General features: G+C 40.1%; 1 protein-coding gene and 1 long non-coding RNA gene across 4 annotated transcripts in view; one reads left to right on the top strand and one right to left on the bottom strand.

The window, feature by feature from the left end:
• Nucleotides 1–253: 253 nt before the first annotated feature.
• LOC131725042 (uncharacterized) lies at nt 254–1,858 on the bottom strand. Its single transcript, XR_009320403.1, has 4 exons — nt 1,750–1,858; nt 1,410–1,621; nt 1,219–1,319; nt 254–976 (listed from the first exon to the last, which is right to left on the bottom strand). It is a non-coding gene; the product is annotated as an uncharacterized LOC131725042 (long non-coding RNA).
• A 408-nt stretch (nt 1,859–2,266) lies between these two features.
• Nucleotides 2,267–12,745, top strand: part of LOC117410216 (zinc finger protein 664-like) — a 28,084-nt gene continuing 17,605 nt past the window's right edge. Inside the window, exon 1 of one of the 3 annotated variants that reach the window (XM_059018327.1) lies at nt 2,267–2,302. The gene's annotated coding sequence lies outside the window, so the exon portion shown is untranslated. Of the gene's footprint in view, nt 2,303–2,357; nt 2,562–3,066; nt 3,529–12,745 lie in introns of those variants that run through there. The other 2 variants (XM_059018328.1, XM_059018326.1) reach the window with 2 other exon arrangements.

Genomic DNA, 12,745 nt, shown 5'->3' with positions numbered 1-12,745 from the left:
AGTTAACTGTTAGTTGTATTGTGTAACAGGTCAAATCCCCCGCGGTGACGTCACAGGCAACACGTTGCTGCAATTTATGTTGCCGGCGCATTGACTCGTGTAACAAGAGCCTTAGGGTAGCACACGACATCTACGTCAAGGATGCGGCAAACATTGCCACCATTCACATCCTGAAAGTGGACGAAAATCAGAACTCTCGATGGTAAAAACAAAAAATAGATATAACACACTTTAATTAAAGTGAGATTTATATCAGACACACTTTTAATTAATTAAAAAAGACAATAAAAATATATTACTGATAAGCATTTTTATTGATGGCATTTACCATGAAAAACATAACAAGAAAAACAAATAGCACAACAAATGTAAAAGCTGTAGAATTAAAGGATGAGAAAATATATTTCCTGTTATTGTTTATTGGATTTTTTTCGATGAAACGAATGTGTGCAGTTTAACTTTTGTATCACAAAAACACAAGTTAACATTAATGTTTTTATTATAAAATATATATAGTAATCCAATCAATTAATTTATTTTAGCATGTGGTATGTAAAAATGATTAATTATAATTAACGACATTTCAACTGACATAAATCTTTGTTAATACAATATCTTAGTGCAAAGAATTAAAAAAAATGTATGTTATACTTACAGAGTGGAACCGTCTGCAATTACTATTCGACATCTTCTTACTGTGTCCTCTTGCCACCTCAGCCCATGAGTAAGGATCTCGTCTCTGTGGTGGTGCAGCTGGTGTCCCTCTCACCACCAGCCGTGGGGTCACTCTGTGGAATGCACGTCTGGGTGCAGCAGGGTGGTCTTGATCCCCTGTGGAACGTTCAGCTGAAAGTAAGCTACACACCAGATCAGTTGGGCAAAGATGAGCATTCCATGGTCATCACTTAGATGCACCCCGTCACGGCACCACAGGTCAGAGCTCCTTGCAGGGAAGTGATCTACAGTGGAGAGGTACCTGTAGGAAGAGTTAAACAGGTTTTAATGGACAGTACTAATATCATGCTAATATCAGAGCTGTCACAAAAAAGCATGATCTAGTGATTGAACCGATAAACCACCAAGAGAAAGTGGGTAGCTGGGTATAATCCAAACAACAAAGCCATGAAGAAAAAAATAATAATTATCAATAATAACCATAATTGCTAATTGGTTTTGGGTTCTTTAAATGTCAAAAATATTCACATTGCTCCTACATACCTTACATTCATGCTGGCTGCAACTCAATGGTACTCTTGTCGCAACATGTCTTGATACGGGAACTCCACTGTCAGCCGGTTTGGAAAATCAATTACCACTACCTTTTAAAAACAGAATAATAACATTGTATGAATGTATTTATTTATTTAAAAAAAAAATGTATGAATAAAATAAAGTGTTCAATTTATGACCTTATTCCCTGTGCCCTGGGCTGAAGGGATAAGGCTGGCAAAATCCTTCCCTGCTTGTTGGATGGTGTTGTTCGAGAGGTTGTTCCCTGGTGCAATAAGACACACCAGGTCAGGCTCTTCAGGCAGGGTTTCGTTCAGCACCTCTTTACAGAGTGCTGCTGTATCCAAAGAGCAGGTCACCTTCGGGCATCTGGACGTCACCATCTACCAGGCTGCTCACATGCGAGTCGCCAAAAACCATAACAAACTAAAAAAAAAGAACACAAAATGGTCAGATCATTTTATTTAAAAACAATTTCTAAATAAATTAATTGATAGATTATGCTCGTTCTTTACAAACCTTTGAGTTCCTTCCTGCATTCTCAGGGAAAGCTGTCTTATGGTAGAGGCTGGTCACTGCTGATCTCGGCCACACGTTGGTCTTGTGCCGTTTACCATACAGCTGATGAATATCCATAGCTAATAAAGTACAGAAAAAGTTCGTTCTTTATTAGTAGCATTAATTATACAATGCAAAAATGGGTGGATAAAAAGAAAATAAATAATAAAATAAATTTGATGTACACAAAGTTTAATTTATGTATTTAAATTATATTTATTGTACTGCATTTTTTTTATTGCATATACACATAATCACATACAATTAATACAATTTAAAGTATATATTTAATGTAGATTACAATAAACAATGAAAATAATATATTATCATATAAATATAAAATATAAAAGGTCGTTTTAAAATATGTAATTACCTACGGATATTTATCGTAGACTTGAAATATTGCTGTTTTTGTGCTCTTCCGTTTGCCAGGAGTTAGAGACAACCGCTGTATGAAAGCAACGAGAGATTTATGGGGGGGGGGGGGGCGTCGCGTCCGGAGTGAGATGCGGAGGTAAGTTTTACCGGAAGTTGCTGCTGTTGCTTATTGTTGCTAGCTTCACATTGCTTGTCATGTAAACGCACTCTTTCGGAATATGCACAGCATAATAAACAGCACCTAGAAATTTAAAGAAATAATAATAATAATAATAAGTTAGGGATCAAGTAATATTTGTCCGTATGTATTTTTTAATAGCCCATACTGAAGCAGCACATGTTTTCCAGCATTAAAATTACGTGATAATTTAAAATAATGTCTGCAAAAGAAACTGGTAATATGGAACTGGATGAGCTGTTGGAAAGACTGATTGTACATTGTGGGGAATATGAATAGAGGTATAGGATAGTAATCTTTGAATTTAAGACCTGACACACCGATAAAGCACGTGTTATTGGAAAACGCATGTAAACACACATATATATTTACTGTGTGTTTACATGACACTTGATATCGGAATTAGTTTTCCGAAAAATATCGCAATTCTTATCCTCATGTAAACGCAATGAATGACGTTGTGTTAAAACTGTCAAATCTATAAAGTAAACTGAAGTTTTTCATTAGTTATATTTTGCACATCTAATCGATTATCTTATCAGATTCGATGTAAAATAAACATTAGACCTAAGTTATAAATGTTGTTGATTGTACATGTATAATTATTTGTTTAAGTTAAATAGCCATGATAGTTTAATTCTTGTCAGCTGAAGTTACAGTATGCTTTTGATTTTGATCCTGCCCTCTCCCTCGGTGGATCTGTTTGTGACAACAGCGCTCAACTTGAATTAACCAAATATACTTCTGAAAAACATTATCATTGGTATACCGTTAGTGTTTGAACATCTCGGTTTGAAGAGAGGACGAAAAATATCGGTGCACAAAACACATAGTATAGATCTGCGAAAAACTCGCTGCCTGGAGCTGCTCTGCTTTCTGTGAGCGTCCCGGCTGATAGAGCTATACCAACTCCGGCGGGGGTGTTAACTGAATTCAGATTGTATTCACTGGAAAAGCTATATGAGCTACAAACAACTCGTGTACGGTGGTAAAATTGAAAGTCTTGGTCATTTTTAATGAAATGATGTTAGTATCACAATTCATTTTGCTGTCCATATTAGAGTAATGATCAAACGGAACAGTTTGTATTTTGCGGTTGGTATATTCGTGGTTCAGCATACAGCACCCCCTGCCCGTTCTGTGCAAGGCAGGCCTCTTCAGACATTGAGGGAGAGCGATAGGAGGTAAGCGATCCTTTTCTGTGTTGTGAAATATTGTTTAAAAACTACAGAAAGCTGTCATGTTGTATTACTTTGAAAGGGCCGTGTTGTTGTTTTATGTGTGTGTTTTATTTCTGAAGCGCGGCGTGGCTGTGCTAGCGCGTTTGGTTTTATTCATATGATCTGCTCCTTATGCATGCCACGGGCGGCGGCCAGTGCTGCCAAATTGTCGGTTTTCTAGCCACATTTAGCTTCTTTGAAAGCATGTAGCGGATAAATGTTGACCTTTGGCGGTTTGGTTATTTTGTGGAAATATACATGAAATAAGAGTTGTTTACCAGTTTGTTTTCTTTTTCTCCCCTTCAAGATGTGAGCACAGTCAGAGTGCGTTAAATTGTACTGTAATGCTTGTAATAGGAGTGCTTTCCAAAACGTTAATAGTGTGAAGAAGGCACTGTTCACAATGTTGCATAGCCCATTGTTTTAAGAACATAATGTTTACAAACGTTTCAGCCCATCTTGCTCGTTTGGTTGTTAGTAGCTTATTGATCCCCGAATCTCATCAAGCAGCTTCTTGAAGGATCCCAGGGTGTCAGCTTCAACAACATTACTGGGGAGTTGGTTCCAGACCCTCACAATTATCTGTGTAAAAAAGTGCCTCCTATTTTCTGTTCTGAATGCCCCTTTATCTAATTTCCATTTGTGACCCCTGGTCCTTGTTTCTTTTTTCAGGTCAAAAAAGTCCCCTGGGTCGACACTGTCCTTTACAATTACCTTTTAGGAATTTGAATGTTTGAATCAGATCGCCTTGTAGTCTTCTTTGTTCAAGACTGAATGATTCAATTCTTTTAGCCTGTCTCTGCATATGACATGCCTTTTAAACCCGGGATAATTCTGGTTGCTCTTCTTTGCACTCTTTCTAGAGCAGCAATATCATTTTTGTAACAAGGTGACCAGAACTGAACACAATATTCTAGGTGAGGTCTTACTAATGCATTGTAAAGTTTTAACATTACTTCCCTTGATTTAAGTTCAACACTTCTCACAATATATCCGAGCATCTTGTTGGCCTTTTTTATAGCTTCCCCACATTGTCTAGATGAAGACATTTCTCAGTCAACATAAACTCCTAGGTCTTTTTCATAGTTCCCTTCTTCAATTTCAGTATCTCCCATATGATATTTATAATGCACATTTTTATTGCCTGCATGCAATACTTTACACTTTTCTCTATTAAATGTAATTTGCCATGTGTCTGCCCAGTTCTGAATGCTGTCTAGATCATTTTGAATGACCTTTGCTGCTTCAACAGTGTTTGCCACTCCTCCTATTTTTGTGTCGTCTGCAAATTTAACAAGTTTGCTTACTATACCAGAATCTAAATCATTAATATAGATTAGGAATAGCAGTGGACCTAATACTGATCCCTGTGGTACACCACTGGTTACCTCACTTCATTCTGAGGTTTCTCCTCTAATCAGTACTTTCTGTTTTCTAGATGTTAACCACTCCCTAATCCATGTGCATGCATTTCCTTTTCTAGATGTCCAAGTTGTGAAGGTGGGGCATTGCCTGGTAACCTCTTTATATAGGAAACCCACTGATCGTAACAGTTTTTTAAATGCTTCTAGTTGTCATCCTCCTTCTTTGAAACGCAATTTGCCATATAGTTAATTGCTTAGATTAAGACTGATTCTGAGGATAATTTTGTATTACAAGCTAATGAAATGAAAAACAGATTTATGACGAAAGGATATAAACATACTTGGATCAACAAAGCTTTATCTAAATGCATGTCTCTTAATAGAGACCCGTTACTTACACATCAATTTAAGACAGCCAAAACTAAACACTCTGTTACTTTTGTTTCTACATACTCACCTATTTCAAATACAATTGAAAACATAATACAGACTCATTGGCATATGTTGTCAACCGATCCTAAATTAAGGTCAGTATCCTCCACGATTTACATTTAAAAGATGAAGAAATGTATTTGTTAAAGCACACACTTTTATTCCACCGTCTCAATTTTTAACAAGAATACCACAAGGTAACTTTAATTGTCACAATTGCGCTTGTTGCAATGCAATGATAAAAAGCTATACAATTACCCATCCACCAAAACTAATAAGCAGTTTAAAGTAAGAGGTAGGATTACTTGTGTTACCAAGTTTATAGTCTGTTTTTTGAAATGCCCTTGTGGTCTGTGCTATGTGGGTAAGACCATTAGGGTATTGAAAACGCATATAAGTGAACATAAAAGCGCTATTAGGAATAATGACATCCGATCATCTGTAGCGAGACATTTTAATGAACAACAACATAGCGTACTCTCAGATTTATAGGGATTGAAGTGGTTAATACCCACGTCGAGGTGGAGATCGTAATAAACTGTTACTACAAAGAGAAGCCTCTTGGATACATACTTTGCAAACTGAATCTCCTGGTGGCATGAACGAGGAGCTGTTTACACCTTTTTTATAATCTTATCTATTGCTGTTGCATCTGGTGGTCCGTTATAATTTTGTGTTCTAGTTTGTAATTTTACAGTAGACTATACTTGGATATACATATTTTGGTGTTGGTCTGTATGTTATAATAATAGAATATTTTAGTTTTGTATTTACATTGTTTGAGTTGGGCACTAAAAGTATTGATTGTTATTGCTTTATTGAAAGATAATTGAATAATTAATGCTTTAGACATATACATGTCTCACCTGTATGTGCTTGATTTAAATTGTTACTGCACTGATGAAGGCCAGTGGCCGCAACGCGTCTGCATGAATTCGCTTCATTGTTTTTTATGATTATGATGTTCTAATGATAAATATATAATCTTAACAGCAGATGCTTGGTGAGTGCTTGACTGTTTACGACATTCTGTACATTTACTTGAGTCTATAGCACACCGTCAATACAAGAACATTGCTCTTTTAGCGTGCTGCTATTTTTTCAATTACCATGGTAACTGACACGCAACGTGAAACTGAGGCGTTGAATGGCTGACTGCATTTACATGGATTAGGGAGTGGTTAACATGTAGCAGCAAAGGTCATTCAAAATGATCTCGACAGCATTCAGAACTGGGCAGACACATGGCAAATGACATTTAATAGAGAAAAATGTAAAGTATTGCATGCAGGCAATAAAAAATGTGCATTATAAATATCATATGGGAGATACTGAAATGGAAGAAGGGAACTATGAAAAAGACCTAGGAGTTTATGTTGACTGAGAAATGTCTTCATCTAGACAATGTGGGGAAGCTATAAAAAAGGCCAACAAGATGCTCGGATATATTGTGAGAAGTGTTGAATTTAAATCAAGGGAAGTAATGTTAAAACTTTACAATGCATTAGTAAGACCTCACCTAGAATATTGTGTTCAGTTCTGGTCACCTTGTTACAAAAATGAGTGCAAAGAAGAGCAACCAGAATTATCCCGGGTTTAAAAGGCATGTCATATGCAGAGACAGGCTAAAAGAATTGAATCTATTCAGTCTTGAACAAAGAAGACTACGAAGCGATCTGATTCAAACATTCAAAATCCTAAAAGGTATAGCCAGGGGACTTTTTTGACCTGAAAAAAGAAACAAGGACCAGGGGTCACAAATGGAGATTAGATAAAGGGGCATTCAGAACAGAAAATAGGAGGCACTTTTTTACACAGAGAATTGTGAGGGTCTGGAACCAGCTCCCCAGTAATGTTGAAGCTGACACCCTGGGATCCTTCAAGAAGCTGCTTGATGAGATTCTGGGATCAATAAGCTACTAACAACCAAACGAGCAAGATGGGCTGAATGGCCTCCTCTCGTTTGTAAACTTTCTTATATTCTTCTTCTTATTCTGATTTATTTATTCATAAAGGACGGCGAAGTGTCAAGTGTGTTGTGGGTTTGAATGGGTGTTGTGTTATTTAAAAATACAATGTCTTCTTTGTTATTGTTTGGTTGTGGTCTGGCAGATGCGATGGTAGCAGCTCGTATCTGCCAGACATCTCGTGAGAATGTGGATGGTGCCGTTTATTGAATTATTGTTTAAGTGTTTGTAATTATTTTTTAAAAGTCACGGTATATAAGCCTGCAGTTCTCCCTGCTCATGGTGGGTGTTCAGAGGAGGAACGAGAGCGAGCGAGCGAGAGATAAACTTAAAATAGCAGATAATCTAGGAACAGTGAAGGCGATGTGCCCAGCTTGACCTGAATGATATTTATTGTTCGAGATTTGTTTTTGTTTAAATCTTTTATTTTTGCTCTGTGACAAAGTGTTTCTGTTTCAACCTTTTATTTATTTTTGTTATTTAAATAAACGGCGCGCAGCGTATTTTTGCCTGCAGTACTGCCTGTGTTTTTCTTTCCTGCTTCTGGCCTGACGTCACTACACGTCCATCCTGTCACACGTGGTGTCAGCCTGGGATCACAGCGCCTCCTGGACTCAGGTCAGAAAAAGTACTGCAGAGGAGGAGGTACTGCAGTTTTTTTTTTCCATTTACCTGTGGAGTGAGCAAGAGAGGATGGGAGGAAGGCAGAAGAGCTGCAACAGCAGCAGCAGAGCAAGAGGTGGTGGTCCCAGGTGTTAACTCAATTTGGGCCCACGGAGTGGCCAGCCGAACAGGAGCAGTGGAGGATGGAAGGGGCTCCCATGTGCTGCGCCTGTGGCGAGTTTGGGCACGTCCGGGAGGACTGCCCTTACGGTAACCACCAATATGAAGAGGTGTGGAACCAGGGCCTGGTGGGGGACGCTGCAGAGTGGTTCTGGACAGTGGACCAGACCCAGCCATCTCCAGCACCCAAGAGGGAGGAGTCCGAACGTCCTGCGCCTGAGTGGGAGGAGCCCGAACATCCGCAGCCCAAGAGTGGGGAGTCCGTGCATCCACAGCCCAGGTACCCACCAACAGAGGGAAAATACCTGCTGGTTCCGCCTCCGCCGCTGTGGGAGGATGACTTGCCGCTCCCACCTCCACCGCCATGGGAGGACTACTTGCCGCTCCCAGCTCCACCAGCAGAGGAAGAGTGCCTGCTGGTCCCACCACCACCACCACCCGAGAGAGAGGAGCAGGAGCTGCCTCTCTATTCACGACAGGACAGAGGGACCGCTGCTGTCCTGTCATGCATCGCCCGGGGATGCCACTTCGCCATGGCCCCGGGGCTGCCTGCTGCTCTGCATGGCCCCGGGGCTGCCTGCTGCTCCGCATGGCCCAGGGTGGCTATGTCCTTTGCTTCTCCTGGGGTCGCTGCCTGTCCTGCTTCGCCTGGGGTCGCTGCCTGCTCTGCTTCACCTGGGGTCGCTGCCAGTCCTGCCATGCAGCAGGAAATATTGTAGCTGGAGTCCCATAGAGGGGAGCTGTCGGCCACGATGAAGGTGGGGAGAGGTCAGGAGACCAGCTCCCCTAGCTGCACTTTCGCGGCAGGAGAAATGGTGGCCAGCGACCTGGAAGAGGGGGCTGCTGGCCACAGAGAAGGGGGGGGGGGCGGGGGTCCGGAGACCACCCCCACGAGCAGCTGGGTGGCTGCCAAAATTTCTTTGGCCGGAGGAGCTGGTCTGTGTGCGGTTAGCCTGGCCGCTACAGCTGTTGGGGTGGGAGGGGGACCTTCCGCCGTGGCTGCCACCCTTGGCCCATTGCTGCCCTTGTTCCGGGACTTTGGGAATAAGGGGGGAGATGGCCGTTTGGCCAGGTGTGCTTTGCACAAGGAGGGGGATATGTAACGGGGCGAGGAACACTGTACAGTTATTTATTATTTATTTTTAGAACGGGGTCTCCCCCTCCGCCCCTGTGCAGTTTATTGTTTTGTATTATTATTATTATTATTATTATTATTATTATTATTATTATTACTATTATCGTTATGATTTATTTATTTGTAAAGGACGGCGAATTACCGAGTGTGTTGTGGGTTTGAATGGGTGTTGTGTTATTTAAAAATACAATGTTTTCTTTGTTATTGTTTGGATGTGGTCTGGCAGATGCGATGGTAGCAGCTCGTATCTGCCAGACATCTCGTGAGAATGTGGATAGTGCCGTTTATTGAATTATTGTTTAAGTGTTTGTAATTATTTTTTAAAAGTCACGGTATATAAGCCTGCAGTTCTCTCTGCTCATGGTGGGTGTTCAGAGGAGGAACGAGAGCGAGCGAGCGAGAGATAAACTTAAAATAGCAGATAATCTAGGAACAGTGAAGGCGATGTGCCCAGCTTGACCTGAATGATATTTATTGTTTTGTGTTTGAGATTTGTTTTTGTTTAAATCTTTTATTTTCACTCTGTGAGCACTGTGTTTCTGTTTAAACCTTTTATTTATTTTTGTTATTTAAGTAAAGGGCACGCAGCGTCTTTTTGCCTGCAGTACTACCTGTGTTTTTCTTTCCTGCTTCTGGCCTGACGTCACTACACGTCCATCCTGTCACAGGGGCATTCAGAACAGAAAATAGGAGGAACTTTTTTACACAGAGAATTGTGAGGGTCTGGGACCAACTCCCCAGTAATGTTGTTGAAGCTGACACCCTGGGATCCTTCAAGAAGCTGCTTGATGAGATTCTGGGATCAATAAGCTACTAACAACCAAACGAGCAAGATGGGCTGAATGGCCTCCTCTCGTTTGTAAACTTTCTTATGTTCTTATGAAAAACTGTAATAAAATAAACTTTACGCATTAAACTTCTGTGTAGACAGGTGTAGAAGGCTGTATGCACATGTAAAATTATACAACATAAATAACTAGTTATAAAAATAGCATAAAACAAAGATATAACAGAACTTATGCAACGTGAAAGCGCTTTGAGTTCAAAGGCTGCCTGTCTGTTCCGAGTTCTATTACAGCTTTCTAAGTACAATCTACACAGAAAACACGCTTTTCAACTGTACCAGTGCATTTGCCACAAACTTGCCTTTTCACAACGGGCGCAGACATCAAAAGTTCTGTTTTTATTGCATTTAGCAACCTGGCACTCTCTTTTATTCCATGTGTCAGTGGGCGCAGTGCTGGCTGAAGGTTGAGGGGCATTTGCCAGTCGGCTTTCCTGTCTCTTATCAAAATGTTTCTGCTGTAGCTCCAGGGCTAGCTGCAAAATGAAGTCCCTCCGAGTGATTGTGTTGCCGGTGCCCTCCTTGTACAAAACCAAAGCATTGATGGCTGCCAGGCCCAAAACATTATAAAAAACAGCCACAGGCCACCTGCGAGTACCACCTTTGACAGAATACAGTTGTGCCATTTGATCCAGTACATCCACACCGCACTTTGTTGTGTTGTAAAATGCGTTTAGCCTCAGTCCCGATGGTCACTGATCTGTGCAGAGCTTGGAATACGCACATTTTTTAAATGTTTTTGCACCGTCACACTCAGGGTGGCACAGTCGTTCTGCCTGAGAAATGTAGTGCAAATAATAATAATATATGATGTGTAGAATGACTTTCATCAGTGTTTCAAGCACTCAACAGGATTATAATACGTTATTTCACAAGGACTTTGATTTTATTACAAAGCCCAGACTAAATTGTTGGCTATATTGTATTGATTTCAATATGCCGCATAAACTGCGGGTCTGGTGGTTGAAGAAGCAAGTGCTTATAACGTATTCATTTTTACGATTCTGCAGCTGAAACACCGTATGGGTATTTAATTCAAATATTTAGTAACACTTAAGAACGGACATGCACAAGATATTCACATACGCAGAGAGATTTAAGTTTGAATTGCAAAAGCCGTTCAAAAAGCGGCTGTGGCGGTGCTAGTGTTAAGGTCCCTATCATTACAACTACCCCTCTGATAGCCGAGACGGTAAACTAACGCTTTGCTTTACTTAATGTTCACTCCTTAGCTAACAAAACCTTTTTAATTAATGATTTTATTACACAGCGTTCACTTGGATTTTTATTTCTAACTGAGGCTTCTTGTGGATGAGAATTTCGCCTAGATTGAGCCTCTCCTTCAGATTATACTTTTGTTCAGAAGGCTCGTTTGGTAGGGAGAGGGGGCGGACTAGTTAGAATTTTTTGTAATGAGTATAACTGTAAACAAATAAATGCTGGTGCATTTTCTTCATTTGAATCTCTAACTTTAATATTAACTAGCTACCCACCAATTCTTATTGTAAGCATTTAATCGACCACCAAAACCGTGTCAGCTTTTTCTCTCAGAATTTGCGGAATACTTGTCTGTGTTATCTACTAATTAGGATAGGATTATTATTCTTGGAGATTTTAATTTACACATTGATAATGAAGATGATTCAAAGGCTTGTGACTTTCTAAGGATCGTAGACTCTCTTGATTTCACTCAGCATGTGTCAGGGTCCACCCATAACCGTGGGCACACTTTAGATCTTGTCATTACTCTGGGTTAAGGTGCAGCTGCAAGGCTCCTCACCAGTACAAAAAAGAGAGCTCATATATCTCCAATTCTAGCTTCTTTGCACTGGCTCTCAGTAATAAGAACATAAGAAAGTTTCCAAACGAGAGGAGGTCATTCGACCCATCTTGCTCATTTGGTTGTTAGTAGCTTATTGATCCCCGAATCTCATCAAGCAGCTTCTTGAAGGATCCCAGGGTGTCAGCTTCAACAACATTACTGGGGAGTTGGTTCCAGACCCTCACAATTCTCTGTGTAAAAAAGCGCCTCCTATTTTCTGTTCTGAATGCCCCTTTATCTAATCTCCATTTGTGACCCCTGGTCCTTGTTTCTTTTTTCAGGTCAAAGAAGTCCCCTGGGTCGACATTGTCTATACCTTTTAGGATTTTGAATGTTTGAATCAGATCGCCGCGTAGTCTTCTTTGTTCAAGACTGAATAGATTCAATTCTTTTAGCCTGTCTGCATACACCATGCATTTTAAAGCCGGGATAATTCTGGTTGCTCTTCTTTGCAATCTTTCTAGAGCAGCAACATCCTTTTGTAATGAGGTGACCAGAACTGAACACAATATTCTAGATGAGGTCTCACTAATGCATTGTAAAGTTTTAACATTACTTCCCTTGATTTAAATTCAACACTTCAATATATCTTGAGCATCTTGTTTGCCTTTTTTTATAGCTTCCCCACATTGTCTATATGAAGACATTTCTGAGTCAACATAAACTCCTTGGTCTTTTTCATAGATCCCTTCTACAATTTCAGTATTTCCCATATGATATTTATAATGCACATTTTTTATTGCCTGCATGCAATACTTTACATTTTTCTCTATTAAATGTCATTTGCCATGTGTCTGCCCAGTTCTGAATGCTGTCTAGATCATTTTGAATGAC

This window comes from Acipenser ruthenus, chromosome 59 (assembly GCF_902713425.1).
Source record: "Acipenser ruthenus chromosome 59, fAciRut3.2 maternal haplotype, whole genome shotgun sequence".
Taxonomy (NCBI): domain Eukaryota; kingdom Metazoa; phylum Chordata; class Actinopteri; order Acipenseriformes; family Acipenseridae; genus Acipenser; species Acipenser ruthenus.
The sequence above is the reverse complement of the archived record's forward strand: the minus strand, read 5'-3'. Positions and strand labels throughout refer to the sequence as shown.